Below are 10,762 nucleotides of genomic sequence, written 5' to 3'. Positions count from 1 at the left end.
ACCTAAGGAAATTTGGCAGATCGTTAATGTAAACTAGGAATAACAGTGGTCCTAAGTTGAACAACCGGGCCCTAAATGCACCCTGTGAGCAGAGCCTCCTTTTGTCTTTTTCTTTACTGAGGAGGAGAAAAGGAGGCTCTCCCTGAATCGCGTCAACTCTTTGAAGCCGCCGCAGCACGAACTTCTGGACTGGTCAATCTTGTTTTCTCTCGTCAAACCGGTTTTTCCAGTGCGAGCGTCCGTTTAGTGACAAAACCGATGGTTATAATTGAGCCCGCTGTACAATGAAAAACCGAGATGGCGGCGAGATCTGGCATATTAGGCTTGGATTAGAGACTGTATCTTAGCAACATGCAGCGCATATTCAATAAAATCTTTCTCGAGAACGCCAAAATCGAGCAAGCAAAAGAAAGGCTCTGCTAGCAGGGTGCCTGAATGTTGACCAAAGCCGGGATTTCTAGGTCGTTTTGCACGATTTTTGATGTTTGGGAGCGTCTTAAATACATGATAGTTTTCTCTGAAAGCTTAGCCTTTTTTCATTTTTCCACTAAAAGGACTTTCCTCGAAGTAAGAGAAAAACTTAAACAGCAACCTTGCGGATGTACAGCATAATCCATCATTCGCCATATTGGAAAAGTTCTCGTACCTTTCGCCAAGGTCAGCGGAAAACTTGGTGGCTTATGACGTCATTGTAGACTGCTGGAACCCGCGTTTTTGGCGGGAAATTGAAAGGGTTGTTCCCGCTTTTTTCGACGGTAAGTTGTACCTCATTTGACGATGCGTTTTAGAAAAACAAGCAAAAATTTTGAAGACAACCAAAAACAAGGTAAGTAAGTAAACAATAAACTTATCGAAACAAATCATTAAGCTTCGAAGAAAGCTCGAAACGCGTCAGGGTTTCACATTTAGAACTTTACGGTAGTTAATTTACCATATATATCAACCCAGTCGATAAAATTATTTTCTGTAGTTTCACTTCCCCAATGACGCATGACAGTTTCTTTAGAAGCAAAACCCCTCCATTTCTATTTTTTTTTAAACATACGTGGTTCCACCGTCGAACAAGGAGCAAAGAAGAGAAAGCGAGAACAAAAAATAAACAGTAAGCAGGCGACGAGTAACCGATGCTCAACGTGAAAGAGGGCGACTGAAAGGAAGAGAAAACAGGCGAAAAATCCGTGACGATTAACAAATAGATTCCATGTTGCCGTGCGTCTGTTCAGTAATAGATTACAGATGACGTCCAAATGTAACCGAGTGTGTCACTGATACTCTTACCACAGTTTGTCTTCTTCTGTGATCTATTAGGGACCGGAGCTTTAGCAACGACAACGGAGACGGCAACGAGAACGTCACAAATTTGCATATTTAGTGAGCAAAGGCAATAGCGTTGCACGCTCTGCACGTGCATCTTTTCATTTCGTCGATTTCTTTGCCGTCGTCAGCAAACCAACAACCTAAAATGACCACATTTGAGGTTTTAGGGAGAACGTAAGCACTTGAAGATAAATTTTTATTTTCTCCCCTAAATTGAGCGCCGTTCATACTACCTTCGCTCTTGAGGGTTTGTCACTCCTTTGTCACGTTAAAATGCTTGGAATAGTCGCGAAGCGATTACAATAACGCGAATTCACATTTAACGACGACGTTCTCGTTGCCGTTGCCGTCGTCGTTGCTGAAGCTCCCTATTACTGAACAGAAGCATGGCAACATGGAATCTAGTTGTTTTATATATTAAAGAATGAAACTTCATTCGCATAAAAGCTGATGGTGTGACGTCAATCGTGCGTCTGTCCTCAAATACACCATAGGCATAGTTATTATACAAACAACGATAGAGAGGGAGAACAAGAAACAGCTCGAATAAAAAGGCGAGCTTATAGTGACGAGCAGCGGAAGAAAGAGAACGAGCACGAGAAAATAGGCTGAGTGATGGTGACTAAAATAGCCAAAAGAACAAGAAAGGGCACCGGAGAATAGAGTAATACACAGTAATAATTATTTATGAACAGGCTGGACTGGTCCTATGGCAATCAGACTACTTGTAAAAAATATCTGAAAACAAGATCATAAATAATATTAATAATTGAGGAGGTCTGCTTTCTTTGCCGTTCTCGTCCTCCCAAAGCGTTAAATTTCTGAATTTTAGGTTATGTGGAGGACGTGAGCGGTGGTGACTTTCCTCAACACCACACCGTTCATACCATTTTATTCGTACAATATTAATAAACACTATTTAAGCCAAAAATATTGTAATAATGGCGAAATTATTCATTTATTCATTTTGCCACACTGCATCCATTTCAAAAATACAAGTTTACAAGATAAAAAGAAAAAGTGGCGAGGAAACCTAAATGAAACCACGGGGCTTATATGAAATTAGGTTTCCTCACGAGTAATAACAAGGAGGAGTGAACGTAACAAAAAAGCCAGAGGCAGGAGGTCGAGAGCCAATTTTAAATTAAAAAGCAGTATACATAAACATTGATTTTCTTTTTTGATTGAATATTTTGTAATAAAGAATTGCTTTTAAGCTTATTCAGTGACCGTTGCAAGAGATGAAGAACTAGTGATATCTGAACTTAGATTATTAAAAAACTTTGGGCCTTGAAAGAAAACAGAAAATTGACATATATTTGTTCTGCAATATGATAAGAAAAAAGAAAGTGCATGCCTGGTGTTATAGCTCAGTATCGATACGATTATTCAAGGAAAATAGAGTATCAAATTTTGAAGGAAGATTAGAATTGCAAAATAAGAATACATAAATTGACCTCATTGAAACAAGTAAATGTCTTGTAATTTAAGCAAGTAGAGTTCCTTAAAAATAGGATCTGTATGTACATCACGATTGGACCTGCTTATCATCGTTATCGCTCGTTTTTGTGAAATAATGATTCGCTTACGACTATTTTTATAGGTGTATCCCCAAAGTTACAATAGTATAGATATGACGGGTAGGATCATAGAGTTGTATAGGGTATGAAGAGAAACTTTAGAAAGAAATAAACTGGATTTAAATATTAATTTATACCAATGGGCTTAGATATTTTATAGGCTACCTGGGATATATGGGACTTCCAAGGAAGACATTCATCCAGAAGAACACCGAGAAAGAGAGTTTCCGAGACTCGTGTTATCTCTTTTTTGCCAATCAAGACTCTAAAATCATAACACGGTTTTTTTTTTTGCCACGGTGTAAATACCATGAATTTGGTTTTAGTGACATTCAAAGAAATTTTGTTGGCCCCAAACCAATCTAAAAGCTTGTTCAATTCAGCATTTAGGATATCATTCAATTATACTGGGTCTTCGATAGAAATAAATAAATTTGTGTCATTGGCAAATAAGATCTGTTCAAGTTTAGAAAGCTTGTGCAAATCATTGACGTACAGAAGAAAGAATAGAGGGCCAAGAATTGAGTTTTGCGGAACACCACAGCATAATGATCTTTCTGCGGGTGGATCTTTTACCGTTGTATTCCACATATTAGGGAGCTTCAGCAAGCGCGTTTTTGAGGCGCGGACGGTAACCGGAAGTGAGCTGTTTTCCCTTTTAACTTGTGTTCACACAACTACATTTACATTGCTAAGTATCGTTTCTCTATTAGAGAAGATTAGTATAAAAACCTGGGAGACACCACTGTCCTGGCACGCGAAACGTTCTCTTCCGGTTGCCGTTCGCGTCTCAAAAACGTGCGTGCTTAAGCTCCCTATTGATATCTCTGGGAAAAGTAACTCTTAATCCACTCCAACGTCAAACCTCAAAATCTGTAGTGCTCTAGTTTGTCGAAAAGAATACTATGGTTTACGTATCAAACGACAAGAATATAAGTGATTATTATTCAGTTTGAATTTAAATTCAAAAATACAACTGTACAGACTAGGAACTAAAGAAATTGATTGACATAAAACGACAAGAGTTGTCGTTTTATGTCAATCAATTTCGTTAGTTCCCAGTCCGTACAGTTGTATTTTTGAATTAAAATTTATCTGTATCAAATACTTCAGACAGAACTAAAAATACTTCAATTGCATATTCCTTGGAATCGAGAGTGGAAGAAATATTTTGTCGTACAAGTCAATGAGATCCAGAAAAGTTGCATGAATATAAATGTGGTATTGTCAAGACAAGTTAAATAGGAAAACAGCTCACTTCCGGTTGCTGTCTGTGGCTCTGTGCCTATTGCCTACTACAGAAGCAGTGGTAGCTGTAGTGTGTGGAGCCTGAACCGCAGTTACCGCATTATGTGAAGGAACTGTAATACGTCAAAAGCCGATGACCTGAAGCCCCCAAATTCCATAGTTCTCCTTGGGGACATCGTTTGGGCCGTCTATATTTTATAAACTTTCCCGAGAAAGACTGTGTTTCTAAGCCAATCAAAGCGCAATATCTCCGCTGACGTAGCCTCAGGTCATCGGCTTTTGACGTATTACAGTTCCTTCACATAATGCGGTAACTGCGCTTCAGGCTCCACACACTACAGCTACCACTGCTTCTCTAGTAGGCAATATGCACAGAACCACATAAATTAATGACTAAGAAAAACAACAAGAGCATAAAACGCCTACTCATAACAGAGGTCTGAGAAAACACACTAATACTGTGTGTTTCTCTCAAGATATAATGAACTGGAGCTCACCACTCCTAAGTTTTGACTCAAAGAAAGAAGTGAAAAAAACAAAGAGAGAAGTGTGACTCATACACTACGGCCTCCACAGCTGCTGCAGTTACCGAAGCTACCAAGACTATTGCAGCTATTGTTACAAATAGTTGTCCGAGTATACCTCACAGGTCACAGCCTCTACGTTCATTGCACGTACATGTACTACAGTTACTACGGTTGCTTCATCGAGCTAGGCGTGCAGCTACAACTTACACTCAGGTACATTGAGGTTGACAGCATACAAACTAGTCTTCCACTGAAATTGTCATTGTACAAATACCTGGGTGTGGTCCGAGGCATAATATGCATATGGAACTCAAGCACGCACGATGACGACGTCTTCGAGAACGCCACAAAACAACAATGTGCCTAATGAACTTAACCAAAGGCTTTGCAGCCCTTCACGAACGTTTTACGTTTATGTTAACTTCCTCGTCTTGAAAACGACGTGATATGACCAAATTTGAGGTTTTGTGAAGGACAAGAGCTCCAGGCGATGAATTTTCAATTTCCTCTCCAAGTATCTATTCCTTTTATTCCAATTTTATCCCTGGAATGTTGAGACAAACTTTCGACGACGAACGACTAGGAGTAATCGCGAAAACATTACAATAACGGAACTGAACGTTCTCGTGACCGTCGTCGTAGTTCTTAAATGGAAACTGTCACGAAAAGCGCATACGCTAGCGTCTTGTGAAAACTTGAAAAGTGTTAGGTTGACTTTTTTCAAGTTGAATCGACAAATTTAAAATGGTGTCCACTGGGGAGGGCCATGGTGGACAAAGGAGAAACTCCGGCGAATATGCGTGACTCACGCGTGAATCCATGATGGCGGCTAGAATTTTCCGTGGGCTCGAGAGCAAACAAACTCGAGCATGCGCAGCTCATGACAGTGCCTCTTTAATTGCTTAAGCCCTGTAATACTGGTCAGCTTACACCAAGCACCACATATTTTCATCTGTGTCAGGAATCGTAACAGGAATCGCTCAGTGCTTGAACAGTGAAGGAGTAGGTTAAGCTTGAGACTTTATTTAACACTGAATGAAGGGGTAGTTTCTAAAGAAACTGTGGTGCTGCGTCGGTGGGGAAGTAGTATACAAAAATTTGGTTTATCAACGGAGTTGATAATGTAAATTGACCACCGTACAGAGATTCTAAAAAACTACCGAGATTTGATGATGATGGTGATTTCATGTTCCCTTTCTTTCCGTAAGCTCATTTCCGGTCTTTTCAAATTAAGAGAGAAAGTTGTTTTTTATTTGTAGCTCTTTTTCTCGTCTGTTAGCTACAGATATCTAGTTACCTCTTAAAAGAAAAATTCAAGATAAAAGAGGAGAATTTTCATGCTTTTATGACAAGAAACAGCCTGCCGTTTACCTTTTGCCGTTTCACGAAAACGCACAGAACGCAATGCTAAATATTACACATTAGCATCACGTTAACGAAAAACGGGAAACGTTTGCCATAAAGTGTGAAAATTCTCTTATATTACCTTGTGTCTCAGTCTCTTTAAGAGTTTCTTGATACTTGTAGCTACAACAAGTTGCAAAATTAGTGGAGACACTTCATCTTCTTGGGGAGTTATTAATTTGCCTATTATCTCCCACAACGCAGCCCTCTCTCCCCCCCCCCCCCTCCCCCCATCAATGTTGCTACAAGCAATTGCAAAAAGAGTTGAGACACGCACTGTTAATAACCGTACAATGCGTGTCATTCAAGTCAGCGCATCCCCAACCCCCCTTAACCCCCCAAGTAAAGTGGTTTCCATTTCCACTTGGCACTTAAACCAAAGGGTATCAACATTGACAAAGGGGGGAGGGGAGGGAGGGGCGTTGGGACTTTTCTTATGAATTGGAAGAGGGGTTTTAGGAAGAAGAGGTGAATTTTCGATTCAATGTCTCGACCTTTTTGCAATTGCTTGTAGCAATATTAAACACTTAATGACTGGTCCCAAGGGAAACAGTTCATTTTGTTTCCCGAGAATCTCAATGTTTCCCCGAGGCGCAGCCGAGGGAAACGAAATGAACTGTTTCCTGCGGGACCAGTCATTAAGTGATTTGTTATATAGCACTAATAGGAAAACGTGCAACGGCCACAGCAACGGCGGTCGTCGGTCAACATTCGCGGGTAACAGTGCACGGTGCACTGTTACCCTCTGACGTCATAGATTTTGCACTGTTGCCCGCTCAGCGACTTTTGGCGGGAAATAGTTTTATTGTTAGATGTCATGTGAACTCGAAGTAACCAATGAGAGCGCGCCCTGCTGGGGGAAAAAACTCAGCTTTTAAACAAAGTTTTAACAGTCAACATTGAAAGGGGGGAGGGAGGGGGAAGTGGAAAAGGTTGGATTTGTAGGTACGGCGGGTATTGGTAGCTAGAAAAGCTGTTTTTGTTAACGCGGAGTTTCTGACTAATTTTGCAACCCGTTGTAGCAGGAAAGAAAGGAGCTTATATCAAAAACGTTTCTTCAATTTTTGGCAAAACCGTCGCGCAAATCTTAGTTAGACTTTTGTCGTTTGCGGTAAATGTGATCCTGGTGATGCTAAATCTCTCTATTGTACCGTCGTTTTCATCTAAGCGTGGACACGTGACGGGAAAACATGCTCTAAGTGGCTGCAAACGTGACAAGTTTTGTCTTCAATCATTTGAAGTTTGAGAGATGTTCATGCAAGTCTTCCTAGAATGACGGCAAGACTGGACATCGAAGACTTTTTCTCGGTAATTGACTTTAATCTGATAAAGTGTGCTTCAAATACTTTTGAACTATCGCGCGCAAAAGTTTCAACTGTTTACCTAACGGCTGCCAAACTCAAACTTCAAAGAACATGTTTTCCCGTCATGTGTCCACGCTTAGATGAAAACGACGGGATAACGTAAAGAAGGTGAAATAATCGAGAATTACTTGAAATAGCGCAAGTTGTAATTTTAAGTCACCTTATCGTTGCCATAGCAGACGTTGTAAAACTCCTCAACTGACCGGCGTCAAGAATGGGATTCAAGACACGTAATCTGTACCAATCATAACCAACATAAGGGAAGGGAATACTGTCACCAGTGGAAAGTGCTGGAAAACTTGTAGAGAAGGGCATATACAAGGTAATCTTGCAATCGGTGAAAATCGCGGGGAAATGGCAAGTAGTGCGAGCGAGGAAAACACGCAAGCTAATTCTAAGCATGAAACGTGAGCTTTCAAATTTCTCTACGGTGGTCAATTTATCATATCAACCCAGTGGATAAACCCATTTTTATAATACTAAACATGGGTTAACCTGCAACTTATAAAAGAGGAGGAAATCAAGGGCGAGATAAATATGTATTGGCTCTTTGTAAAACTGCAGTCAATCGGTGTTGATTGATCGCAAACAGGAACTGAAAAATCGTGATTAACTTAGGAGCTGGGATTGTGTGTAAACAATGGAGTTATTTGGTGAATGCGAACCGATGTGGCTTAATTACAGAGCCAAAGAAATAGGTTTTTGTATTCCATTAAATCCATCTGGACCCTGGCCAAGTCATGCTATAATGCATTGCCGCTTCTTTTTCCTAATTAGTCGAAGTGTATGTAGGAAAAGGTTCTGTAGTTCAGTATTGGACATTAAAGCCTAAGTAATTTGTTTTACTGAGAAAGCTAAGCGCAACGAAAGAAAATAGTTTGATAAAGCCATAACCACTCTTCAGACACAATTTTTAAAAATGAGCTTATGATTTCTTCGCGAAAAATTCCTGAAGTTTTATAATGCGTCGATTACAGCTGATGAAAGGAAATCGACCGAATCAATTTTAAATAAGACATATCTTTTCGCGGACTCTTTGTGTTTCGCTCAACACTGAATATTTTTTATGAATAACACTTACTACCTCTAACAGGATAATTGATAAGAATGTCATTAACTTGGAAACAGCTCAAAAATCCGTGAAAAGATTAATACTATTAATTTCGGATGATCGAAAATGTGTATCTCCACCTGCCAAAAGGGTAAAAAAAAAAGTTAATTGGTGTAATATTTTTAAGTAGCCTCTCTGTCGCTTGAACTTTGCCTCGACGACTTTTTTGGGGGAAGAGAAATCTGTTTTCACGGCAGAGTCTTTTTGGTTCATTAAAATGTTTTGCTTCGGTGATGAAAACTTTGATTAACAGTGCAATCTCGAGAATTTCATTAAATAACCTAATTTTCACTGCTGAAGTCTTTTTTCTGAGAACTCCAAGAAACATGTACAGTTCTCAGATGTTTACATTCGCTAACGTCTCGTCTACCATTTAGAAACTCATTTAAGGTTTTTTGAATTAATGAGTTCGAGATAATATAAATTTCGAATTAGGGGAACGTTGTTTGTCCTTAGATAAATGTAAAGATAACTTATCAACGCCTAATTAAACCCGCAAATGATATCTTAGATATAAAAGACACGGGCGGTATCTCTATGCCAGTGATATAGCATCTATTTATTTGCTTCACAGCTTCTTGTGGACAAAACAACGCCTTTGCCGAAAACTTGCCTTCTGCTTCTAGTTTGGATTTCTTCCTTTAGCTGACAGGAATTGCTGTAAGTAAAGGTGAGTCTATGAGGTTTAATGTTTCATGCACATAAACTTCACTGAGAAAAATAACATGCTCTCCGGCTTTGTGAGTTTAGTTAACCAAATTGCGCTAGCTCTCACGATGATTCATCAACGTGTAAAAAATGATTTCAGCACGTTTTTCATTCGCAGTGACCACTTTCGGTCTTTTTTACACAACCAAGCAACTTTCAAATTCATTTTCTTAGAGCAATAGAGCTAACCCCAGGGAATAAATGACCCTAGTTCAGTCTAGAGGTTTTTATTTCTCAGCAAAGGTCTACCGCGAAACAAAGGAAGTAGTTAAAAACGCCAAAGGGAAAATTGGTCATCTTTAGTGAAGGAGAAACGATGAAACCACAGACTGGCAATGAGCTCCAGAACTCAGAACATTGAAATTCGAGCAAAGTGGTTGGATTTAGTCTGGTGTTAATTTTTGCTAAAATACTTTAAGGTCGATATCGTAATTAAAACTACATACAGTTGTCATCATTAACAAGCCACGGTCATGCTTCCTAGCCAAAATTGCGGCGGAAATGCCAAGCTAGTCAGAGTTTTGAAAAAGTAAGAGTTGGCAAAATTGCAAGTACTTTACGTTATATTAGGCACCTTTAAAAATTTTGAAATTTGAGGAGATCAAAATCAACATGGCTAATCCCAAAATGTTCCCTATGTATCACAAAGCATCTTAGCTGAACACTGCGGAGTGCTTTAAATACCCTTTTTCGACGCCGTTTAAGGGAAGTTTTAATTTCGAAGCGCCTGCCTCCCGGTCCGGTCCTAGTTTAAACAACTGAGCTGTTTGCGAATTGAAGTAAAAGTACCTTGTTAACTTTGTAGTCAACTGATAAAAGTCACAACTAGAAGTTGGTCGAGCCGAGCTCAGACCGTCACGGTTCTAATCAATTGAACAGGAGAAGCCATCTCGTTCATCTTTTGTAAGGCCACTCTGAGGAAAAAGTTTTGCTCCTACTGAAGATATGTTTAACAACTTCGGTTGGGAATCGTATCGGGTGTGTTTCTCTAGGCTTTTCAATTTACGTCAGTCTTAATCAGAAAACGTTCAAATTAATCCACTATTTTTTGGCAATATCTTCGAGTTCATTCCAGTTTCTGGCCCCGAGGGTAAATTGTCAAAATCTGATCGTGACAAAGATCGAGTCAAACTTTGGCCGACTGTGATATCGTAGTAAAGAGAGCGACTTTTGAGCAGTTGCTATTAAAGCCTGACCAAAGTTTTATTCAAAGCTTGGAAATGGGACATAACTCATGACCTCGCTTCTCCGTTGAACACTGCTACGTTATATATCCCAATATTTTTTCGAATTTCAGTGAGTTGAAAATTTTTCGTAGTTTAAATCTGTTTCGCACAACAGACATATCTATATACTGGGCCATTCCATTTAAAATCCATCCATTTCACCCCTTGAGAAGTAGGAGATCAAAGTGCCGACACATTCCCCCTTCAGAAAAAGTTGATATTTTATTTCCGCCCTCAGAAGAATGGGTTTTTTTCCAATACCCTTCAGAAATATTTG

The 10,762-nt window shown here is 39.6% G+C and overlaps 1 protein-coding gene across 2 annotated transcripts in view; it reads left to right on the top strand.

Annotated features, from left to right (window-relative positions):
- The first annotated feature begins 9,123 nt into the window (after window positions 1-9,123).
- The window catches only part of LOC137973894 (tyrosine-protein kinase transmembrane receptor ROR2-like), a 75,827-nt gene continuing 74,188 nt past the window's right edge, over window positions 9,124-10,762 (top strand). Inside the window, exon 1 of one of the 2 annotated variants that reach the window (XM_068820787.1) lies at window positions 9,124-9,221. The gene's annotated coding sequence lies outside the window, so the exon portion shown is untranslated. The remainder of the gene's footprint in view (window positions 9,222-10,762) is intronic. The other variant, XM_068820791.1, reaches the window with a different exon arrangement.

Source organism: Montipora foliosa, chromosome 10 (genome assembly GCF_036669935.1).
Source record: "Montipora foliosa isolate CH-2021 chromosome 10, ASM3666993v2, whole genome shotgun sequence".
NCBI lineage: Eukaryota > Metazoa > Cnidaria > Anthozoa > Scleractinia > Acroporidae > Montipora > Montipora foliosa.
The sequence above is the reverse complement of the archived record's forward strand: the minus strand, read 5'-3'. Positions and strand labels throughout refer to the sequence as shown.